This window comes from Helianthus annuus, chromosome 16, assembly GCF_002127325.2.
Source record: "Helianthus annuus cultivar XRQ/B chromosome 16, HanXRQr2.0-SUNRISE, whole genome shotgun sequence".
NCBI lineage: Eukaryota > Viridiplantae > Streptophyta > Magnoliopsida > Asterales > Asteraceae > Helianthus > Helianthus annuus.
In genome coordinates, this window is record NC_035448.2 from 117,986,489 (window position 1) to 118,012,263 (window position 25,775).

General features: G+C 39.6%; 1 pseudogene; it reads right to left on the reverse strand.

The window, feature by feature from the left end:
* Nucleotides 1-1,156: 1,156 nt before the first annotated feature.
* On the reverse strand, nt 1,157-24,725 carry LOC110917422 (annotated as a pseudogene).
* Nucleotides 24,726-25,775: the final 1,050 nt, after the last annotated feature.

The following is a 25,775-nucleotide window of genomic DNA, read 5'->3' on the forward strand; positions in this document are numbered from 1 at the left end:
ACGGTTTGTTAAGATACGGGATTCACCCCTAACTTAATAACTTCGCTCCTAATTGTGGTTATGCTCTTCGAACAAATTCGTGAGTTCCACTAGATTTCGAAATGGAGACTTTCGCCGAGATGTGGATGTCACTCCTAACTCGATGAAAGGTTCTCGTGCTAGAAAAATGCGCTGAGTGAGCGATCCCATCAAGAGTTCTTGGTTTTCACACCTTGTCTCGGCTGGATCACTCGGTTTCGTTATGCGAGTATTTTCGAAAACGTGTGCATTGTGTCAGCCTTAGGAAAGGCTAAGTAGTATTTCAGCCTTAGGAAAGGCTTCTTCGTGTGAAGCTGTAGTACGCGGTGTTCACACAAAGCTGTAGTTTTTAGCAATTTCGATCGAGAGCATCAAGTAGGCCCATACAAACCCTACTGGGTTCGTACGAGTAGGCCCGTTGGTACTTAGACTATAGACTAGGTCGTTTCTAAGACATTGACCCGGACTAGGTCAACTCTTGCCTAATTCCCTATAGTTATGGCTCTGATACCAATCTGTCACACCCCAACCGATGGCGGAATCATCGGAGCGCGGCACTGGGCGAATCAGATTGCTCAAGAGAGTCCATAACAACTATATTGCGACAGTATTTAATGCGTTCATTATCCCATACTAATAAACAATACATTCACATAAGTTATCACAGATTTCTTGTCCTCTCAAACAATACAAATCCGACAACATAGAATTTAGGTGAGTTTCAAGACTTCCTAGCTTGATTTGATGTAGACTGCGACTAAACCTGCAACATACGTTAAAACATCGTTAATACAAAAGTATTGGCGAGTATACAAGTTTTGATAGAGTAGCATAAAACAGTTAAAAGTGCTGCGAATTACTAAATACATAAACGGGATACCTTAACATATATGCATATAAGACTGATACTACCAGCTAAGTCACTCGAGCTGCGATTGCGATTGCTATTCATCCTAACTAGACCCCGTCGGGTGCTATAGTACTACTAGTGGTGAACCCGCGCATTGCAGCGGAGTCGACAGTATGGGGCGAAAACATAACTCAAACCTTAAACCTTAGTTAAAACGATGAAAAAAATCATATCGGAGTTGTATATTTATATAGAAGTACCTGCACTTCGCGACAAGGTACTCAAAAATAATATACATATAAAAAGGTTATATATTAATACACCTTTAAGGTTATAACACCATAAAAGATTTATGAACATATTGTACAACAGAAACTCAAATAATTAATCAAACAAGGTGACAAAAAAAACTGAAAAAGGACCTCAGTGTCTAAAGAATGGTTGGGTCTTTGTATCTCTTGAAGATGGTTTCAATATCCGCCATCACATCCGGTGATAATGGTCTCTCGGTTGTCAAGAAAGCATCCATATCCTCCTTTAGTTGTTCCAAAGACGTTGCCCCAATGATTGTGCTCGTCATAAATGGTCGGTCCCTCACGAGAAGAAAAGTAGGGACTGGCATCTGGTTTGTTCTGCAACGGAGCAAGTGTGGCAACAAGATATTTGGTATTGGGTCGTTCCCTCGGTTCATACTGCAAGAAACGCGAAGCGAGATCAAAACAATGGTTGCTTCTTCGGTTGAAAAGTTCCCCTCCAGATGTGAATCCATCAACAAAAGAATGTTTTTGCCCCGAAGCATTTCAAGCGCCTATAACAAACATCAAATGTCAAAATAATTAACTATTAAAAGTCAATTGACACAATTAGAGTTGCCTACGTGACTCGGGGGAATATTTTTTTCCACTCAGAAGATCCAAGAGAACAGTTCCGAAGCTAAAACTAACACTTTCGGGCGTAACTCTCCCTATTAGAAAAAAATAAAACATAATTATCAGGCAACAATGCGTATAATATGACACCACTTAACAGTTATTCAGACAAATTCATCAAAACAGGTGGCGATTTCAACTCATTTATGTCAAAATGTCACATTGGATAATATTTTACTAACAAACTTTAACAGCTTTTGCTAGAAAGAAACCTGTCATATGGTTGAAAAGTCATCCAAGTGTTTACAGTCAAGTAAACCGCTATATTTAATAAAAAAATAGATAATTGGTTTAATAATAATTTTGGAGATTATATTTGATATTATTAATCAAATAACAACTTTATGAATTGAAAAAAGTAAAATTACCAAACTGTCCCTAACGTTTATACCCTATTTACTAACTACTTATCTTAGTCTATTTGATATTATTAATCAAATAACAACTTTATGAATATGTACACATGTAAAAAAAAAATTGGAAGTTTGAAACCATGTACCGTTTTTTAGATACTCAGGAGGAGTGTATGCAAGATTTGTGCTGTAACTTTTTCCATCCCTACTATTTTTCATCAAACCAAAACATGAAAGACGTGGATCGCCATTCTGCCATATATTCCAACAAATTATCAATTAAATTCCCAAAGAAACAAAGAATTATTTTTTCATCTCCAAAAGGGTATCCATGTTAAGTACTTAAAGAGTTAAAGATAATATATTTTACTACCGAACACATTGTTAATATATGAACTGGAAAAACTATAGCACCTCATCAAAGAGAACTCTATATGCATTCAAATCATGATACAATGGACGGCCTGTCACACCCCGACCACGTAAAACAACAAAACGTGGCGGAAACGTCGGGGAGTGTTGTAACAGAATCATTGTTTCACAACCATGGATTAAATAGTTTTGTTTTATTGAATTATTGAATTCAATGTTTTGGTACAATTTAAAATAAAAAAAATAATTGTTTCTCAGTTTTAAGTCGCTAAGGCACAAGTCCATCCTATATGTAGCGTGCATCAACAATCATCACATAGCAGTACCTGAAACATATATGAAAATATGGTACGTCAGCATAAAAATGCCTGTGAGTAACATAGGATTTTGTGTATTAGATTCATGGCTTTAGATAATATGAGAAAAGGTTTTATGTTTTTCAAAATAGCCATGAATCTAATGTAAAAGTTTTGTTTCTGAAAATGTGTCGTTTTGGAAAACGGGTTTATAGTATAGACAAAAATATACTTTGGTTTTGAAAAGTTTGTACAAATAGTATATCATAGTATACTTTAGTTTTGAAATAGTTAAATGGATAGTATATCAAAATATACTTTAGTAATTAAAATAATAGTTTCGGTAGTATATCTCAAATATACTTTGGTTTAAGAATAAAAGTATTGGTAGTATATCAAATTATACTTTGGTTTGTAAATAGCATATCAACTATGCTTTGGTTAAAAGTAGCATATCAACTATGCTTTAGATAGTATATCAAAATATACTTTAGTTTAAAATAACAAAGTTGGTAGTATATCAAACTATACTTTGGAAAACAGTAGCATATCAAACTATGCTTTGGGTAGTATATCAAAATATACTTTAGTTTAAAATAACAAAGTATGTTAAAACATATGTTGGATTTTGTACTTAGTATATCAAAATATACTTTGGTAGATCACATTTGAGAGCACATCAAACTGTACTTTTGTAGTATATCAACATATACAAAGAGAGTGTGATTTGGTATTCAACAAAGCCTTAGTGTATCAAACTACACTTTGGAGACTATAGAAATACCACGAAGGCAATTTCTATTTGGTTTAAATTTGGTTTCTGACATTCCATACAACAGGAATGGGGTGTCTAGTCCTATAGCGCTATATCATACTACCAATCGGCTGGGTGAATGTATAAAAATGGTACAATCCAACAATTTGTTTATTAAGTTTTGGAAAAAAATCAGTGTTTAAACCATAGGAAATCGTTTAATTTGTCAAAAGAATGTGTACTAAACATGTATAATCATGTAGTTTAAATTCAGGAAAATAACAGATAGGCATATATGTTTCACCCCAAAACATTTGAAAACAGTAAAAGAGGGGACTATGTACTCACTTGAGATTGCAAGTATCCTTGATTAAGTGTCCTAACAAAGCTCGGGAAATCAAGGAATCAAGTGGCACCTAGTATGGATCACTATATTAAACAATCGGATCCTAAATCGGAAGATAGGATAGAATGAGGTTCTATAAATCAAATGAGTATTTGAACTCATATGGTATGATTTAATAGTCCCAACATTCTGATTGAAAGGCCTACCTAAGTGCTTTTGACCCGTTTCGACCCATTATGGTAGTATAAGCCACTATAATGCGTCGTTTGCGTAAAACTAGGTTCGGATGGTGTTAGAGCTTATGAGATCGTTGGTACTTGTGCTGGATTAGTTTGATAGTAGTTTGTATGTATTTTGAATGTTTAGGGGGTTATTTTGTAATTGTCTAGAAGTTGTGATCCTGACTTAGTGTAGTTAAGATTCCAGCAAATTTATAAATTTGCTGGCAAGTCAGGAGTCTACTATAAATACCCCAAGCATTGTAACTTATTCAAGCTTTTGGCTCTTGGTTGAATCAAGTGTTGTTTACATTCATATTGTGCTTAGATCTGACTTCCAAGGTTATTCATTGCTATATCTTACTGTTTGGATTCAATACAACACTAGTTGTATTCATCAATCCATTAGCTTCATCTTCATACTTGATCTTTCTTGACTCTTCATAGCTCAAACACTTAATCAATAGGTGTTTTGGACTAAAACAACCAACCACTGTGATCCGGATACGTTTTGGGATCTACAATTTGGTATCAGAGCCTTTGTGCTCTTGGTTGTTGTGTTCTTGTTGAGATTTTTCATTGTTTTGAAGGTTTTTCAAAGTTTCAAGGTTTTTCAAATTTTTGGGCTTAAAATGGATTGATTTGGTGTGTTTAATCGATATGTTGTTGTTAATACTTGATTAGGGAGTCATTTTGGTCATTTTGGTGCATCAAAACATGGTTTTTGGGCTGTTTTTGAGTGATTAGATGGTTTTAGTTCGTGTTAAACCCTCTGTCCAGCGAAATTATCTTGAAGACAGCGAAGAATATTTGAATACAGCGAACTTATCTTTTGAATATAGCGATCTCAGCGTTGAATATAGCGAAATAATTCAAATCGCTAAGTGTTTTATCGCATAATCAACAAATTCGCCGACTATCGTTCGAGCGAATTTGCTGATCATCAGCGAAATAGCACCATTTGTCCCTTAAGCGAAATTATCGAAGGCGACTTCGAGAACCGTGCTAGCGAACCAAAGTGTTCCTATCACGGTTACCGGCAAATTTAACCTAACCCTGTTTGTGTTTGATTTGTCAGCGTAGATAAAGTGATCGCTCGTGCAGGATTCATAACTTATCAGCGAAGGTTAGCGAACCAGTCAGCGAAGATCATCAGTCGTTATAGCTCACTGGCGAATTTAAGTTTCTGTCGGCGAATTTAACTCTGTTCAGCTCACGTTTCTCAAAAACAAAGAAAAATGTCGCTAAATCAACTAAGTCCAATCGCTCAAGCGGAACTTGAAACTGGAACCACAACCCGCCCACCAAAGTTGAAAGGAGCGGAAGACTTTAGCACTTGGAAAACTCGCATTCAATCGTTCTTCGAGTACACGGATTACAATCTGTGGCTCTCTGTTACCGCCGGACCTCACGTTCCAACGGTAGTTAGAGGAGATGCGGTAGTTACTAACAACGATGCTACTACCTTCACTGACGAAGACAAGGCCCTCATTCAACGTGATCGTCGTGCACACGCTGCTCTAACCATGGCTTTATCAACAAACGATTGCAACATGTTTGAAGAACACCGAACTGCAAATGCACTCTGGAATGCATTGATCGAGTACTGTGAGGGAAATGAAGAACTGATCGAAAGCAAGAGAGATATGGTGCAGAAGCAATACGACATGTTTTGCGGAGTCCGTGGAGAAAGCTTGTCTGATCACATTAGCCGCTTCCTAAACATGATGACCAAAATGAAGAAGGCAGGAAATCCTGTTACCAATCGCGCTGCAATAAAGAAGCTGCTTGATTCGCTCCCCAAGGAATGGAGCCTGCAATGTATGATGATCAAGAAGGATTTCCTCAACAATCCTAATCCTGTCACTCTGTCAGATCTGATCAACACCCTAAGAGCCTTTGAAATGGATGTTAACAAGAGAGAGATGAACACTGCTGGATATCAACCTAAGGCAACTCAACCTTCAGCTGGATTGAAGAATGTGGCATTCCTCGCTTCAGGGGGCATCACTCCACAAGCTTCTGACTTAATCTACGCAAACGCTTCCGCAAGCGCATCTAAAGCTCCACAACTTGTTGAGAAGACTATCACTGTTGATACTCAAGCGTTGAAAGTATCCACTGAAAATGTGGCACTCTTCAACACATTTCTGAGCAGCTACGAAGCCCTAATGTCTGGGGAACTGAAGAAGGAGATGTTTACTGCTGAAGACATGTATCAGGTTGATCCAGATGATATGGAAGAAATGGATCTGAAATGGCAAATGGCCATGATCACTCTGAGGTTAAAGAAATTTCAAGACAAGACAGGCAAGAGATTGGGTCTTGGAAAAGCTGGTTTTGACAAATCTAAGCTGAGGTGCTACAACTGCAAGAATCTAGGACACTTCAAGCGCGACTATCCGTTGTTGAAAGAAGGAAACAGTGAAACTACTCCTGCTGTTAAACAAATCACTGTTGAAGAGAACAAAAACAATGCATCTCCCAGCACGCCAAAGGCTTTAGTTGTTGAAGACTATGATTGGAGTGAAGAGATCACTGAGGCAAAGGAGCAAGTCAACAAAGCCCTGATGGCCAAGATCACAGGTGAGTCATCCGCTAGGCAGTTTGAGAAGCAGACAACAAGAATCCCAACTGGAGACAATGATGCTGACAAGGGATTGAAAAGTATTCTTTCTTCAGTGAAGCCTGGTGATCAAGCTGAAAAGGATGCTGCTAAAGAGACATCTGAGAAAGGGAAGGATAAAGTTCAAGCTACAGCCATGAAAGCAGATTCATCAAAAGAAAAGGCTGACAAGGACTTGAATAAACTCCAGAAATGGCTGCGAATGCTCATGGAATACATCTGGCACGTAGACAGCGGATGTTCAAGACACATGACTGGATTGAAGGAACTACTGAAAAACTTCCGTTTTATTGATGGTGACTTCGTGTCTTTTGCTGGCGATGAAAAGGGAGGAAAGATTGTTGGAGTAGGAGATGTAGTGTCCGAAGCCCTCACGCTGGAAAATGTCAACTATGTTCCTGAGCTGTGCTATAATCTCATGAGCGTTTCTCAAGTGTGTGATAAAGGGATCTCGGTGCTGTTCAATGACATGGAATGCTTGTTCCTGAAGCCCGGTTATGTTGTTCCTGCAGAAATGATCATGCTCACTGCTCCAAGACAGAACAACACATATGTGCTCAACATGAAAAACGCCAAGACAAATGACAACTTGACATGCTTAATTTCTAAAGCGTCAGAATCGGAGTCACTGCTTTGGCATAGACGACTGGGGCATGTTAACTTCAAAAATATGAATAAACTATCTAAAATGAACTTAGTTAGAGGTCTTCCAATCAAAGAATTTCCATTTTCTGAAAAATGTATTGCATGCGCCCAGGGAAAGCAGCATAAGAAACCACACAAGTCCAAAGCAGTGAACACGATTTCTGCACCACTTCAATTGTTGCACATGGATCTTTTCGGTCCTATCAGTGTTAAAAGTCTTGCTAAAAGCTCTTATTGTTTGGTTGTAACAGATGATTACTCTCGATTCTCGTGGGTATATTTTCTTGAAGCAAAAAGCGAGACTGCTGAAGTGTTAAAATCATTCATTCCCCTGATAGAGAACGTGATCAAGCTGAAAGTGAAGTCTATAAGAAGCGACAACGGGTCTGAATTCAAAAATCAGACTTTCATATCATTCTGTGCAGAAAAAGGAATTCATCTTCAATACAGTGCAGCCAGAACTCCCCAACAAAATGGAGTTGCTGAACGTAAAAATAGAACGCTGATTGAAGCTGCAAGAACCATGCTGGTGGACTCCAAGCTTCCAATTATCTTCTGGGCTGAAGCAGTTAATACGGCATGCTACGTTCTGAACAGGGTGCTCATCGTGAAACCTCATGGAAAGACAGCATACGAGCTTCTCTTCAAAAGAAAGCCACTTATAGATTTCTTCAGGCCATTCGGATGTTCGTGCACTCTGTTGAACACTCAAGAAAATCTCGTCAAGTTTGAAGCAGTGGGTGATATCTGCTACTTTATGGGGTATTCATCCACACAAAAGGCTTACCGTGTTTACAACAAACGAACAAAGATGGTGATTGAATCGTACTACGTGGACTTTCAAGAAGGAAATTACACCAACACTGGCAGCACTCCTGACTGGTTCTATGATGTGAGTGTGATCTTCAATAACTTTGAAATTCCGGAGATTGCGTTAGACCCTGAGCCAGTCGAAGACACTCAAGTTGAACATTTGTTTGACTCGTCTGACATCGGTTTGACTCCTTTTACCACCCGATTATCTCCATCATCTGCTGATCCGATTCTGGCTGTAAATGAAACAAATGGTGACACTTCGCCTGAGAACACCCAAGACAATGGTGCTTCTTCTTCACAGGCGAATGTGAATGAACCAACTCAAGAAGATGATCCACCAATAATTTATGTCGACGAACACTTCACCAACCTTCCGCAGCAAATTGAATCTCTGACAAATGCAGGATACAAGACAAATAGAAATCATCCTCTTGAAAATGTCATCGGCGCAGTAGAAGAAGGAGTACGTACTCGCGGGCAGTCAGCAAGCATCAACAAAGGTCTCTTCGCAGCTTTTCTATCACAATCAGTTCCACGCGATATCGAAGACGCTATTCAAGACTCCAGCTGGGTTCAGGCAATGCAAGAAGAATTATCTCAATTCAGGAAGCTCAAAGTATGGGAACTTGTAGATCTACCTGAAGGAAAGTTTCCTATCGGTACTAAATGGGTCTTTCGAAACAAGATGGATGATCGTGGGGTGGTTATCAAGAACAAGGCTCGATTGGTGGTGCAGGGTTTTCGACAAGAAGAAGGGATTGACTACGAAGAGGTCTTTGCTCCAGTCGCACGTTTGGAGGCAATCAGAATATTCCTGGCGTACGCCTCTTATAGAAACTTCAAGGTCTTTCAAATGGATGTCAAAAGTGCGTTTCTGTACGGAAAAGTCAAGGAGGAAGTTTACGTATGTCAGCCTCCAGGGTTCGAGGATCCTCACTTTCCAGGCCGTTATTTTAAATTGGATAAAGCACTTTATGGCCTTCATCAAGCTCCACGCGCATGGTACGAGACTCTGTCTACATACTTGCTGGAATGTGGTTATACCAGAGGAACGATTGACATGACTCTCTTCACCAAGAAAATAGGGGAAGATGTTATGTTAGTCCAGATCTACGTGGATGATATTATCTTCGGGTCAACCAATGAGGCCTTGTGCAGAGAGTTCGAAACAATCATGAAAGCAAAATTCGAGATGAGCATGATGGGAGAGCTGAATTTCTTCTTGGGATTAGAAGTGAAGCAAAAGGAGGACGGAATTCTGATTCATCAGGCTAAATACATTCGGGACATTCTCTCGAAGTACAACATGAATGACTGCAAAGTTGCAAGCACTCCATTCGCCTCGCAAACAGAACTCACTCTAGATCCTCAGGGAAAGCCAGTGAACAAATCCTTCTATCGCTCAATGATCGGTTCTTTGATGTACTTGACAGCCAGCAGACCTGACATCATGTGGGCAGTTTGTCTTTGTGCTCGGTTCCAAACAAATCCCAAGGAATCCCATGAAATTGCAGTAAAGCGCATCTTCCGCTATCTCAAAGGAACTCCAAAACTAGGGCTTTGGTATCCTAAAGATAGTAATTTTGATTTGATTGCATATTCTGACAGTGATCATGCAGGTTGCAAAGTAGATCGCAGGTCCGTATCAGGAGGATGTCAATTTCTGGGAAACCGGTTGATTTCATGGCAAAGCAAGAAGCAAACAACAGTATCCACGTCAACAGCTCAAGCGGAATACACTGCGGCATACAGTTGCTGTTCACAAGTCCTTTGGATACAAAATCAGTTGCTGGATTACGGAATCAACATCATGAAGACTCCGATATTCATCGACAATGAATCGTGTCTGGGAATTGTGAAGAATCCCGTGCACCACTCAAGAACCAAGCACATCGAAATTCGCATTCACGCAATTCGAGATGCTTATGAAAAGGGATACATTCAAGTGGTGCCGGTGGATACCACACAGCAACGAGCCGACATCTTCACGAAAGCGTTTGACAAAACTCGTTTTAACCAGTTGGTAACCTGGTTAGAAATGGTTAATTTCCTTGACTGGAAATGAATCTTGTGTTGATAAAAAAAAAACTTTTAATTAAAAGAAATATAATAAAGTTTTTGCTGGTTTTTGCTGGTTGAAAATAAAACTAGTATTGAAAGACGTCGCCCACCAAAAAGATTTTCTGGTTAAAATTTTATTTTCGGGCAAATGGACTCACGAAAATAAAAATTTTAGGGGGGATATTCAGAAAATTCCTAAACAAATGCTTATGTCAGACTCCCGGTAGAGGAAGTGATAGAAAAATGCTAACACTTTATCTTTTCTTTGAACAGAATACAATATAAAATCAGGGTACCAAGCAACGACGTGTCGGTAGATTCAGCAACACCGACGAGTAAACTGCTGTTAGGGAGCCAAACATAATGTCTACACAAGAATTCTGGCTTTTCTCAGGCATTACGTATTTCAGTGGGTAACACGTTGCGGCATATGGCTTAATGGTCTTGAATCTTGCGTTGACGGATTGCCAAAGTCTGAGATTTCGGGTCTTTATATTGGTATTTCGTTCGGAGGATATCATAGGTGCTCTTCTGCTGTACGGTGGTACTGACCTAGACGCTATGATATTCTCTTATTAATAAGTGCCTAAAAAAAAAGGCCAAACCCTGTATAATAAGCGCCATTATTGGCCAAAATCCATAATAAGTGCCATCTTTGGCCAAATTCTCTGATAGATCAGTAGGCAACTCTGCTGTACGGTAGTACTGACCTGTTGGCCGAACTATCTATCTTAACCCTCGATAGTTCCTGGAATCTCTGTTGTACGAAAGTACAGACCTGATCTCCGTTCTATCGTTGAAGAGAATGAATCCAATATACTCACCCGTTATGAGGAATCTTTGTGCATACCTTGATCGCGGGGGTATGTCATGATGTGGGACTCACGAGGGCGTAATGATTCTATTTTCAATAGCTTGTGTGGGGGCCATCGAAGACTTGTCAATATTACCGAAAACATGATAAAACACGCTCTCCGAAGGTATGTTGAAAGAAGGATGCATGGATTTAAGCGGACAAACATACTGACAGTTTTTCTTGTGCCCTGGTTAGTAATATAATAATAATAATATATAAAGAATGTGGCGAGTGTTGGCAGTATGATCCTCTGCAGGTAAGTTCGGTAAGTGTCAGACATTTCAGGAAATTCTGAGTTAAATGAATCCTCGCAAAGCAAGAAATTTGAAGTTCGGAGTCAAAATGGCCCAAATTTTAGCATTACTGTGAATATTCCAAAATAAACAAGGTTTTCAACAAAGTCGGGCACGTTTTTCGAGAAAGTTTGAAATCAACACGCAAAATCGGAATTGATTTGAAAACATAATAAGGGCGGCGAATTTAAGATACCAGCGAACTTACAAGTTCGCTGGTTACTTTTAACCGTACACATATATACCGTTTTTACAACTGTCAAAATTTTCAAATCTCACTTTTACTTCATTTCATCGCCGGTCCTGTTACCCTCCTTATTTCCGATTTGCATTTGGTCATCAAAATCATCAACACAAGGTTCATTTTTAATCAAGATCTAAAGGTAAGCTTTCATGTATTGTGTATCGTTCAATGATCTCAGTTCTCGTGTTTATATTGTTCATCACAGTTGTAGTATTTAAGGGTTTTTGATTGAGGTTTGGGTTGTTCATTGAAAATTGCTTGTTTGGGATGATTGTTTGGTTAGATATATATATGATGATCATGTTCAGATTCTCATCAATATATATTCCGATTCCATTCGATGTCAAAATGTTTAATTTAGACTAACTGATAAGGGGATAGTTTGAACATAAATAGTTTAAGGGTTTTTAAGAGGGTTTTATAAGAAATATTTGAATGCAGCGAAGATAATATGATGACGGCGTAGTCAGCGAAATTAGGAAAGGGACAACCAAAAGTCTCGAACGCGAGTTCGAGCGACCAAGCGAACGATCTAATTCGCTTGGTTAGCGATTTAGATCGACACCTTCGCTGGTAGACCATTATCGGAAAGGAAACGTTGTCTTCGCCATGTTCGCTAGCGACGATAGCCTTCAAATCCTGTCTGCCTTCCAGCGAACATAGCGAAGTTATCGAGAAGTTATCGGGGTCAGTTGTGTTGGCGAAGTCAGCGGTGCTCGTTCATCGCTGACCAATCCAATACCTGATCTCGGCAACTCATGTCGAGCAATATCAGCGAAGACCACAAGTCTCGAACGCGAGTTCGAGCACCGAGTCACATGATCTAATTCGCTCGGATGGCGATATAGGTTGTGATCTCCGCTGACAAGTCTGTTCCGAGTCAAGACCATGTCTTCGCTATATTCGCTAGCGAATTTATAATGATTATCCGGTAATCAGTGTCAATGATCATCATCAGCGATGATGCTATCTGATCTGGCAGCGAACTTGTCATATATTCAAATTTTTTTTATTTTTTTTATTTTACCGTTGTAAATTCCATTTTGTACATAGTTTATCTAGTAACCACACATTCTAACTTGCCTCGTTTTCTGTGCAGCATGGTGAAAGTACTGGAATGGGATAAAACCCTCAAGCATAATCAGAGCATAAATCTTGATCTAGTGCCGACTGACTTCGAAGATGTATCCAGATGGGTACGTGATAGCAGAATCGGTTACGCGGTGGAGACATACGTTCCTGTCTATCCCCTTCACATTCAAGAATTCTGGGAGAACGTGAAGCTGGAGTCTATAAACAACAAACCGGGAATCTCTTCAACCGTGCGCAACAAAAGAGTGGAAGTGACAGAGGAAAGGATACGTCAAGTTCTGAAGCTTAAAGACAACAGTGATGAACCGCAAAGTCTTAGTCAAGATGATATTCTTGACGGTTTTAGAGGAATGGGATACGCTGGGGATTTCAGAAACAAGAAAGAAATCAAGAGGGGCGGTCTCACCCGGGATTGGAGGTTTATTGTTCACGTGATCTCAATGAGCCTAGCTCATCGAAAAGGCGGATTTGACGGGCTGAATCTAGAATGGTCTGCAGCCATGCTAAGCTTGTGTATCAATCAGAAATTCAATCTCTCCGGCCTCATATTCAATTATATGCGAGAGAATGCAAATGGAGCAACTTGGGCGATGTACCGGAGATTTATTCAAATGCTCATTAATGATCAACACAAGGACCTCCCGAATGACGGAAACACCTACAAGTTTCACGTGCCTACAAGCAGACAGTATACAGAAATCAAAACCAACGAATGGGTTTTGCTGCACGATTGGATGTATAGAGCTGAAAGACTACCAATCGTTAAAGCTGCATATCAGAAATACAAAGAAGGTGTCAAAGCTAAACAACAGAAAGCTGCACAGGCTCAGGCCGAAGCAGCTGCCAAAGAAGAAAGAAGCAAAGGAAAAAGAAAAGACAAGCAACCTGCTGAAGGAGAACCTCCAAAGAAGAAAAAGACAACGGAAGGTTCTGAGCGTCTCATGAGTTCAGCAATCAGGGCGGCAGAAACTGAAGAGCATCGTAAACATATTCAAGATCTGAAAGCCATTCATGCAATGCAGGAGAAAGAGAAAAGAGAAAAGAGTCTGAAGCGTAAAGAAATATCTTCATCTGAGATGCCCGAAGTAGTTCCTGAAGAAACTCAAACTCTCAATGATTTCGTTGACCAAATTCTTGTTGATCCATATGAGGCACAAGCAGGTCAAGGCACATCAAAGGTATCCCCAGTCAAACCAACAAGAATTTCAAAGCCTCCAGTTGTTCCACAAAGGCTCCGTCCCTTTCAAGACTTGTATGACCGACTGATTAAGGACACCGGGCCTTCTGTGGCGAAAGAAATTTGTTTATTAAAGAATCAAGTTAATGATACAAACATCCTGAGAGAAAAACTCAAAGATCAGAGAAAGAAGAACAAGGAAATGACGGCATACATGGCCAAGCAAGCCAAGTTTGTCAGGTTTCAGCAAGCGGTCTTGGAGAAACTCTACAGGATGATGCGCGGGATATGTGAAAAGATGAAAATCGAGCCGATGTTTACATTCGATGAAATCTTCGACTTTGATGCTTTCATTCAGGAAGAAACAGCTCGCAAAGAAAAGGAAGCTGAAGTAAAGAAAAGGAGATTAGAATATGTTGATAAAGCATTGGAGGGAAATGAAAGCGAAGAAGAGGAGGTGGATCGAGAAGTCATGCCACCGACCTTTATTGAATGGGGGCTCGAGGATGATGTCCTATATGAGCAAGAAGACGGCAAAACATTTACTCCAGAGCACCCCGAATGGTTTAGAAAGGAACGAGAAAAGGTTCCTGATCTTCATCAAGTGATAAGAGTTGTAAAATCTGAGGAAACTGAGAAAATCATCAGTTGGATGTATGACAATCTCAGAGGCATGTTTGTAGTAAAGAGACGTGGTGGAGTGATACAGTATTTTGAAACAGGATTTGATCTCTTCACTCTCCCAAGGTGGGATCTGAGAGAGCTTGGGCGTCTGAATCTGCTAAACCATGGTGACAGAGGTATCGGAAGGGATTTTGAACGACTAATTGCGAAAGAATGATTTTCCGAATCATGCCCCGCAGCGCCCAAGACGCCGAGTGTCAAAAACTACCTTCGATCCAGTAACAGGCAAAGGAAAGGTGACGTGGGTGGTCAACCCTGCAAAAGTTGTCACCAGAGTCAAGCTTCCAGAAGAAATCCCTGTAGCCCTCAAGGATTTCAAGAAATGGTTTTATGATAGTCAAACCGGTGAAGCTGTAATCAGGTCAAACGATAATGTTGATATTCGAATTCTGGATCCTATGGACGTGTTTAAGTTCGGGCTCTCAGATCTCACCATGCTGAATGCAAGTCGTATTAACGTCGGAGCTGGCAATGCCAATCTTGAAGAGGCAGCACTGTTTCAACGAGCAGTGGAGCGTGCCTGGAGATTAAAGAGAGATATGCTTGACGTGGTAGACAAAATGGAGAAACGAAAAGAGAAAGAACAGAAAAAGAGAGAAGCAAGAAAGAAAAAGAAACACGAGAAAACAGTGGAAGGAAGCTCTACTTCAACAGCAGATCCAACCACCACCACCTCTCAAGCAACACCAACACCTCCGGCCTCATCCACATATGAGGCCACAAAGGAGGACCAAACATCAAGTGAAGCTAATATTAATCAGGAAACTCCGAAAGCACCAACGGAGTCTGTTGAACCACCAGAAACGATAGTTCTTGAAGAAAATCCTACCGAGCCTGAAAAGCAAGCTACGGAGGATCCAGCGGTTACCACGGAAGAATGAGAAGACAAGCACGCAACGATCTAGGGGGGATATTGTTAGAGCTTATGAGATCGTTGGTACTTGTGCTGGATTAGTTTGATAGTAGTTTGTATGTATTTTGAATGTTTAGGGGGTTATTTTGTAATTGTCTAGAAGTTGTGATCCTGACTTAGTGTAGTTAAGATTCCAGCAAATTTATAAATTTGCTGGCAAGTCAGGAGTCTACTATAAATACCCCAAGCATTGTAACTTATTCAAGCTTTTGGCTCTTGGTTGAATCAAGTGTTGTTTACATTCATATTGTGCTTAGATCTGATTTCCAAGGTTATTCATTGATATATCTTACTGTTTGGATTCAATACAACACTAGTTGTATTCATCAATCCATTAGCTTCATCTTCATACTTGATCTTTCTTGACTCTTCATAGCTCAAACACTTAATCAATAGGTGTTTTGGACTAAAACAACCAACCACTGTGATCCGGATACGTTTTGGGATCTACAATTTGGTATCAGAGCCTTTGTGCTCTTGGTTGTTGTGTTCTTGTTGAGATTTTTCATTGTTTTGAAGGTTTTTCAAAGTTTCAAGGTTTTTCAAATTTTTGGGCTTAAAATGGATTGATTTGGTGTGTTTAATCGATATGTTGTTGTTAATACTTGATTAGGGAGTCATTTTGGTCATTTTGGTGCATCAAAACATGGTTTTTGGGCTGTTTTTGAGTGATTAGAGGGTTTTAGTTCGTGTTAAACCCTCTGTCCAGCGAAATTATCTTGAAGACAGCGAAGAATATTTGAATACAGCGAACTTATCTTTTGAATATAGCGATCTCAGCGTTGAATATAGCGAAATAATTCAAATCGCTAAGTGTTTTATCGCATAATCAACAAATTCGCCAACTATCGTTCGAGCGAATTTGCTGATCATCAGCGAAATAGCACCATTTGTCCCTTAAGTGAAATTATCGAAGGCGACTTCGAGAACCGTGCTAGCGAACCACAGTGTTCCTATCACGGTTACCGGCAAATTTAACCTAACCCTGTTTGTGTTTGATTTGTCAGCGTAGATAAAGTGATCGCTCGTGCAGGATTCATAACTTATCAGCGAAGGTTAGCGAACCATTATGGTAGTATAAGCCACTATAATGCGTCGTTTGCGTAAAACTAGGTTCGGATGGTTAACTATGTGCTATGTCAAGTCTTACATGCCCAATTATCCCTAAACATGTTACTAATTCAGATTATATGTCAAAAATATGTTCACATAATCAAAATACGGATTTTAGCTTCAAAAGGGCATTTTGGTCATTTCCTATGGGCATACAAGCTAACTAGCATACGACTAACCAATCCTATGTGATCATAAGGTATAACCTCAGTGGTTATTCCCTATACAACTATGATCACTAACTAAGCTTGGTCGGATCCTAAAGATCGACCAAACGGGTCGGGTTCGAAAGGCTAAGCGGTGGTTTAGACCGCTTACCTCACGACCCTAAACAAGCACAAACTAATAGTGTCGTGTTAGACATGTCAAAACATGTCTAACCTACTGATTTGGTATCAAAACAAAGTGTTTTGATACCCTAAAGTAGTTCTGTTGCAAAATGCGTGCTAAAACGCATTTTGACCGAAACTTTGACTCGACACTACAACTAGTTAACGTGGTAATCAGCGGTTATAATCACGAAGGATTATAACTATCGTGATTACAATCACGTTTCAAAGTTCAATTGAACTTTGACTTGACCAATTGATGGTCAAAACCGAAAGTCAAACTGTTGGCCAAACTGTTTGACTTTCTGCCCTAACATAAGGAAAAAGCAATTAAAGGAATGAAAGAAGGCTCACTTAAGTCCTTGCTATCTTTTCTACAAAGAAGACAAGTCCCTAACTCAGTTGAGAGAGCTCCAAAGCAGATGTAGAGAAGATAAGAGAGGAATGAGCAAGGAATGAAGTGAACTTGGATGGCTATTTATAGTGTTCATGAATTCACAAGATCATGACACTTGTTTTGCTTGGTCATTAAGCATGAAATCCTAGCCATACATTTGTTTGATGCAGGTGCAAAGCCTTGGAGAGGTGGTAACTTGGTTACCACACAAAGAAATTGCAAGATTGGCCCCTGAATTTACAAACTGTTGCTGAAAACACACTTTCTGCCCAGATGTGGCACTCGCGTAGCGCGACGGCATAGGCAGGAGGGCTCGCGCTACGCTACGGTGTGTCTGATTCAGCAAAGTTTCAAAAATGGCAGAAATGGTCCCTGCACGCGTTTAAAGCCTTTTTCGATGCGTTTAAACCTCGTTAACCTCATTTCAAGGCTCTAAAATGAAGTTAAAGTATAGGGGACTCAAAACATGCTCAAAAATATCTCGGATGTCGGTTCGTTTGGTCGTACGATCGCGTTGTTCGGTTAATTACGACGGAACTCAAACGGATGCGAAAACGAACCAAATTAAGCGACGAATGGAATTTTTGCATGGCGATCACTAAAATAAAAATATTTTAGTGTGTACAAAAATTTTGGATGTCCAGATGTGTCCAGAACGTAAGATATGCGCGAAAATGCAAACTTACGTCGTTTTTGACACTTTTAGTCCCTGAAAGATCATATAAGCATGTTTTCGCACACCGAACCACTCAAAGCTTGTTTCTAAGCTATGATTAGGTTATATATGGTATGTTTAACTTATGATCAAGTTCCGGACTGTTCGACACCATACGAATCGGTATAGTTTCGTAGTTTGACGCAAATAGTCCCTGCGATCGAATAAACTTGTTTTTGCCATACCAAACCTTTCAAAACTTATTTCTAAGTTATGTAAAGGTCATTTAAGGTATGTTAAGCCTATTTCACTATTCCGGAGTGTTTGTCGCACTAAACTGATTACGTTTACGCACCAGTGCGCATATAACTTTCCAGAAAGCGATTTAAAGCTCGGAATTGAACAAGAATTGATATGTGCAAAGGATACACATATTTATACAAATCCCAGGTATGAAACACAATGTTTCATAGGTTTGGCATTTGTTTGGTGTTCGTGGTGACACAGGTGTCACAGTCTCCCCTACTTTAGGAAATTTCGTCCCGAAATTTAATTCTAGAGGAAACTTGTGAAGACAACTGTGATCGTTTCGCTTTCAAGTGAATCCTTCGTTTCCCGAGTAGAACTCTAGGTCACGTTTGGATTCTTAACGAATCTGTTAACTGCCAAAATGTTGCAGTAACAAACACATGGGGTTTCGAACGACGGATAGGAGGATGTTTCCTATGAAGACTATTATAGGAAACTTGTGTGTGCTCGAAATCAGAGTCGGAGAATGCAAAATAAGATTGACATTGGTCAAGGTCCAGGACTTCTAGCAATTTAAATAACGCTACTTTCGCAATGTAATAAGGAACACTTATATATAGGAAGTACCAGCGGCGTATCCACCATGCCCTTTTTACATTGTTCCCGTCTCGTTATTCTTATCACTATAGGTCTTAACACATGACAAAACTTGCTGTGGTTTCTGTGCACTGAATTCCATAATTACGTATGCATCCATAATTACGACAGTCCGCACAGTTCATCTCATAATGTGTAGGGTAAAATCAATCGAATAACCATGAAATGACTTGACTAGACCACCAAAGGATCTTTTTAACTAGATCAATGAACGATCCTTTTAACCAGATCAACACATGATCTTCCTTAACTAGACCGTTGTATGATCTCTTTAAATAGACCACTTAAGGGATCTTTATAACTCGGAACCAAATAATCGTTTTGAATCAGCACTTTGGAATCCAAGGTTCTTACTATTTGCATAGAAGCCCCTTAAGGATTTAAGACAGTACTTTGAGTATCCTTCTGAGAATCTAACATATGAAAATACGGAAGATTCCACCAGGACTTAGATAACGAGCTTTGGAGTTACACATAAACATAAAATCACCAAATTGTGTATTCGTTAATTTAGTTATTAGCTCGTTTGTGAATTTGAAGTACACTAGAAATCCAATCACGGACTTCAATTAGTACTTTAAAATATCCTCAAGAATCTAACTATGAAGATAGGAAGATCTTATAAGGATTTGGAATTTGTTTATGTCGTTTTATAACATTCGTATTAGGATAAATAAAGAATCCAATTAAGGACTTACGATAGCACCTTTATCAAATCAAAGATTTGAAATGGTACTTCAAGTATCTGATTGAGGATTGCACCTGTACTTTGTTTCTTAAAAGAAACTAGTACTTAGGATTTTTGGGGAGATCACAAATGATCATAGAATGAAGGAACCATACGAGTAGTTTGTTCTGGAAAGAACATGGTTCATTGGTGTTGATATTGTAGGGGTATGTCAACACACACACAATCGTATCAGTTTTAGAAATAAAATTGGAATAACCATTTTATTTATAATAACTGAATTATCTCAAATGTCAAAAGATAACAACAAAGGAAATACAAAAGACTAATTGTTCACTGCTGCGTTGTCATTCGCGTTTGCCTCGTTTATGTTAAATACTCGTCCGCGTGCTGGATTTGTATTAACAAGTCTTGGGTAATTGTTCCGGTAGTGAGTAAGATCACCACAGTTATAGCACGATCCAGGAGGAAACTGTGCTCGAACAACAGCAGGATTTGCAACATTTTGGTTTTGGATAACATGGCGACATGTATTGACCAAATGTCCCAATCGCCCACAGTGGGTACACTTGAGACACGGTGTTTGATTCACATGGTGACGGTTGCATTTGTTGCACAAGGGTGCAGTACCAATATAGTTCTTCCTAGCACGAGGCTGTGCTGGCTGATTTGGTGCAACCTGATCATTCTGAGCAACTACTGCGAAGTTTTGTGAAGCCTTACGCTTCTTCGACTTCTTAGAGGACTCGGTCTGTTTATCCTTTGGTTTATCTTGTGTTGTCTTGTCAGACGGTCTTGGATCGCCTTTTCGGAAAAGCTTACCCTTCCTAATTTGAGATTCAGTCAGGGTGGCAGATAATTCAATGGCTTGTCTGACGGTAGTAGGGTTGCTACCAGTAACAATATCCTGAACTGGGTCAGGAAGACCATCGATGTATCTTTCAATCGCCTTATCCAAGGGCGTAACCATGGTAGGACACAACAGACTCAATTCCTCGTAACGATCAGTGTAGGCTCGATGTTCACCGCTGTCTTGTTTGAGATCATCAAATTCCCATTCCAAAGCCCTAAGCTCATGACGAGGACAGAATTCCTTCATCATTAGAGCCCGAAGCTCTTCCCAGGTTTGTGCCATTGCTACATCGGCACCTCGATCCCTCATTACGCCATTCCACCATGTGAGTGCTCTTTTCTGGAACACACTTGACGCGAACTCAACTTTTCGCTCGTTTGGGCATTGCACATGACGAAACGTGCTTTCGAGACTCTCAAACCACTGTAGGAGCCCCGTGGCCCCTTCAGACCCAGTAAATGTGAGTGGCTTAGCTGAGTTGAATGTCTTAAAGGTGCACTGAACATTGTTATTGTTTGCCTGATTTATCTGGGTGATAAGGTTCGGGAGTACAGCAGCGAATTGCTGAGCGATTAAGGCTGCCAAGGCGGCATCCTGAGCTTGATCACGTCGAGGAGGCATATTCTAAAAGGGCAAAGAAACATGAGGGAAAAACGAGTGAGATGTCATTGGATATTCAAAACTGGATGTTAAGAATATCGACAAGGCATAAGGATTGTGACCATTTGTTCGTTACTTAAAGCAAACAAATGACACCATGACAAATCAAAGTAAATGGGTTAACATAATGTATCACTGAAGACATGCTCGCCTATAAGTGAACACTCACCCCAAGAGTTCCCAGGTAAGAGTGACTGGTCCGATACTGCGGATTTGTACGAACACTCTAGCCTTAGACAGAAAACTCAGGGTACAGGCATTCACTCTTCCAGTTTGCATGTGTTCACATTATGGTAGTATAAGCCACTATAATGCGTCGTTTGCGTAAAACTAGGTTCGGATGGTTAACTATGTGCTATGTCAAGTCTTACATGCCCAATTATCCCTAAACATGTTACTAATTCAGATTATATGTCAAAAATATGTTCACATAATCAAAATACGGATTTTAGCTTCAAAAGGGCATTTTGGTCATTTCCTATGGGCATACAAGCTAACTAGCATACGACTAACCAATCCTATGTGATCATAAGGTATAACCTCAGTGGTTATTCCCTATACAACTATGATCACTAACTAAGCTTGGTCGGATCCTAAAGATCGACCAAACGGGTCGGGTTCGAAAGGCTAAGCGGTGGTTTAGACCGCTTACCTCACGACCCTAAACAAGCACAAACTAATAGTGTCGTGTTAGACATGTCAAAACATGTCTAACCTACTGATTTGGTATCAAAACAAAGTGTTTTGATACCCTAAAGTAGTTCTGTTGCAAAATGCGTGCTAAAACGCATTTTGACCGAAACTTTGACTCGACACTACAACTAGTTAACGTGGTAATCAGCGGTTATAATCACGAAGGATTATAACTATCGTGATTACAATCACGTTTCAAAGTTCAATTGAACTTTGACTTGACCAATTGATGGTCAAAACCGAAAGTCAAACTGTTGGCCAAACTGTTTGACTTTCTGCCCTAACATAAGGAAAAAGCAATTAAAGGAATGAAAGAAGGCTCACTTAAGTCCTTGCTATCTTTTCTACAAAGAAGACAAGTCCCTAACTCAGTTGAGAGAGCTCCAAAGCAGATGTAGAGAAGATAAGAGAGGAATGAGCAAGGAATGAAGTGAACTTGGATGGCTATTTATAGTGTTCATGAATTCACAAGATCATGACACTTGTTTTGCTTGGTCATTAAGCATGAAATCCTAGCCATACATTTGTTTGATGCAGGTGCAAAGCCTTGGAGAGGTGGTAACTTGGTTACCACACAAAGAAATTGCAAGATTGGCCCCTGAATTTACAAACTGTTGCTGAAAACACACTTTCTGCCCAGATGTGGCACTCGCGTAGCGCGACGGCATAGGCAGGAGGGCTCGCGCTACGCTACGGTGTGTCTGATTCAGCAAAGTTTCAAAAATGGCAGAAATGGTCCCTGCACGCGTTTAAAGCCTTTTTCGATGCGTTTAAACCTCGTTAACCTCATTTCAAGGCTCTAAAATGAAGTTAAAGTATAGGGGACTCAAAACATGCTCAAAAATATCTCGGATGTCGGTTCGTTTGGTCGTACGATCGCGTTGTTTGGTTAATTACGACGGAACTCAAACGGATGCGAAAACGAACCAAATTAAGCGACGAATGGAATTTTTGCATGGCGATCACTAAAATAAAAATATTTTAGTGTGTACAAAAATTTTGGATGTCCAGATGTGTCCAGAACGTAAGATATGCGCGAAAATGCAAACTTACGTCGTTTTTGACACTTTTAGTCCCTGAAAGATCATATAAGCATGTTTTCGCACACCGAACCACTCAAAGCTTGTTTCTAAGCTATGATTAGGTTATATATGGTATGTTTAACTTATGATCAAGTTCCGGACTGTTCGACACCATACGAATCGGTATAGTTTCGTAGTTTGACGCAAAAAGTCCCTGCGATCGAATAAACTTGTTTTTGCCATACCAAACCTTTCAAAACTTATTTCTAAGTTATGTAAAGGTCATTTAAGGTATGTTAAGCCTATTTCACTATTCCAGAGTGTTTGTCGCGCTAAACTGATTACGTTTACGCACCAGTGCGCATATAACTTTCCAGAAAGCGATTTAAAGCTCGGAATTGAACAAGAATTGATATGTGCAAAGGATACACATATTTATACAAATCCCAGGTATGAAACACAATGTTTCATAGGTTTGGCATTTGTTTGGTGTTCGTGGTGACACAGGTGTCACACGGCCTTTGGTACTGGAGTAATCCAATGCTTCAGCAATACATAAGGCAACCCGTAAACGCATTGCCCATTCGATTGTTTGATCTCCCCTGTGAAATACAAAATATTCTTTCCTTTATGAAGATCACAGAACCAATATTAGTACAATAACAAACTAAATCAACATATAAAACAACTTTGGAGCACGATGATCTAACCAAATATTAAAATATTTGTCTATATAGCCAAGATTTTTGAGAGAGAGCTCAAAAAGCCTATAGGAGAATGAAATGAAGTTTGAGCCTGAATATTTTGAAAATGGAAGAGGAAACATATAATAGTGTAATAGATATGAAGACATACAGTGAAATAAATGTTTGGCTAAAGTATCATTAGGCATATACTCTGCAACAAGCAGCCTTTCATCCCCATCACAGCAAGATCCGATCAAATTCGCAACCCTCTTATGCCTTAGTTTTCCAACTCCCTGCTTCATCCTTGCAAAAGAAAAACAACGCAGATTCAATAACTATCACTCTCTACTAATTAACATGAAAAAAGCTATCGATTTTCAAAACCAAAAAAACCAATACTACACTTTGCACAAAAGAATGACTTTAATAAAACATGATATTATGATGGTTTTTTGGCATTTGGATTAACACGACTTGTTCAAAATCACTAATTCTCAATTTTTTTTACCAAAAAAAGGTAAATGCAAATGAAAAACGAGTATCTAATGTCCATATATAATTACCCATTTAACAAATACTGCAAATTTTAATTGCAAAATTTCAAATGAGCCATATACTTCTGCTGGTTATGAAAACCTAAACTGTAATCTAGACAATTTAAAATAACAAGTTTCCCTCAATCACTCGAGGCACTATAAACTCAAGATATTCCAAATTTCAAACCAAATAAGACCTAAAATAGTAACAATCGAAACATTAACAAAGAATAAACACTAACCTTGGAGTGTTCATTCGAAGAAAAAGCTTTTCAATTCATCCAAACAAGGTCTCATCTACATCTGCATCATTTCACCTTTTTTCTTCATGAACCCTAAATCCCCAAATCTTCCATGGCCACATTGTCATGTCAAGTACGACTAACCGGAACACCACCCCGCTGGTGTTGAGTATCTGGCGATGAATATACATGCCAATCCAAGTCTACAGGAATCTGTAAGAATTAGGGTTAGGGTTGACAAACAATCAAACAATCGTAAGTGATGGAAATTGTGGGTGACAGTACCTTGGATTCCTTTTCAAATATATTGAGGTCGTTTTCAAGGGCGGCGACAACATCGGTCTTGGTGGAATCGGAATCGGAATCGGAGCCGGACTCCCCTTCATACGTTCGCTTCCTCATCAATTCATCATTCTGAGATACGGTTTGTATCGCTTACAGATCCAGAAAGAAACAAAGGGCACCGTGAAATCCCTTCCTCTCCTCGCCAGTTTTGGAGATTTATTCTAGATTGTCTCTCTATATGCATAAACTGAACATGAATTGAAACTTGATTGAAGGAGCTGAATAGATTAGAAACGGAAGCATTGAATAGGAAGGCTGAAATCTCCAAATTAACCCTATAGTGTCTTAAAAAGTTTGGTTGAAATAGCTTAAACATCCTTGTACATGGTGCTTCGTAACTTGTAAATATGGTAAAATTACAATTCAGTACATGGGAAATGCTTATATATAGTATATAGATACTAGTTAAGGCGGGACCTCGCGAGTATAAGTCCTAACACATATGTAACTAGCATCATGTATAAATATGCATAACAGTTATTCGCAAGTGATAAATAGTTCGATTGAATAATTCGTTTTGATAAATTCGATTTAATAAGAACGTATGTTACACCCAAAATGCGATAAAAAGGGGTTCGAGTATACTCACAGTCGGTGCTCAGCAAACGCAACTTGGTTAGATTGAAGGGAGCACGTCTAAGATTAGCCAGATTGCAAATTGATAGCGTAAGCGATAAACGACGCGTAAAACGACGCAAAGTACAAGTGAGTCGGACAGCAGTTCGATCGGATGGTAATCTAATCGGACAGCCAGTCGTGCGAGTGGTAGTCCGTTCGGACGGTCGTCCGGTCGGATGGCCGTTCGAGTGGATTGTTTCTTCCTTTGGGAAAGATGTGCTTGTGTATGATGGCTTGACCTTTGAAGTTTTCGTTGTAGTATTTTAAAAACATTGAAGTATCTCTACCTTTCAGGTCCGTCGATCGGACGGCTGTTCGATCGGGCGACAACCCGATTGGTGGATACTTTAGTGAGAACAAGTTCACAGCAGTTTGCCACTCGATCGGAGTGTAGTCCGATCGGGTGACAATCCGTTTGTATTGAATATGTTGAAAATTGTTAAAGTGTTGAAGTCTGAACACCACGTGGTCGGGTGGTAATCCAATCGT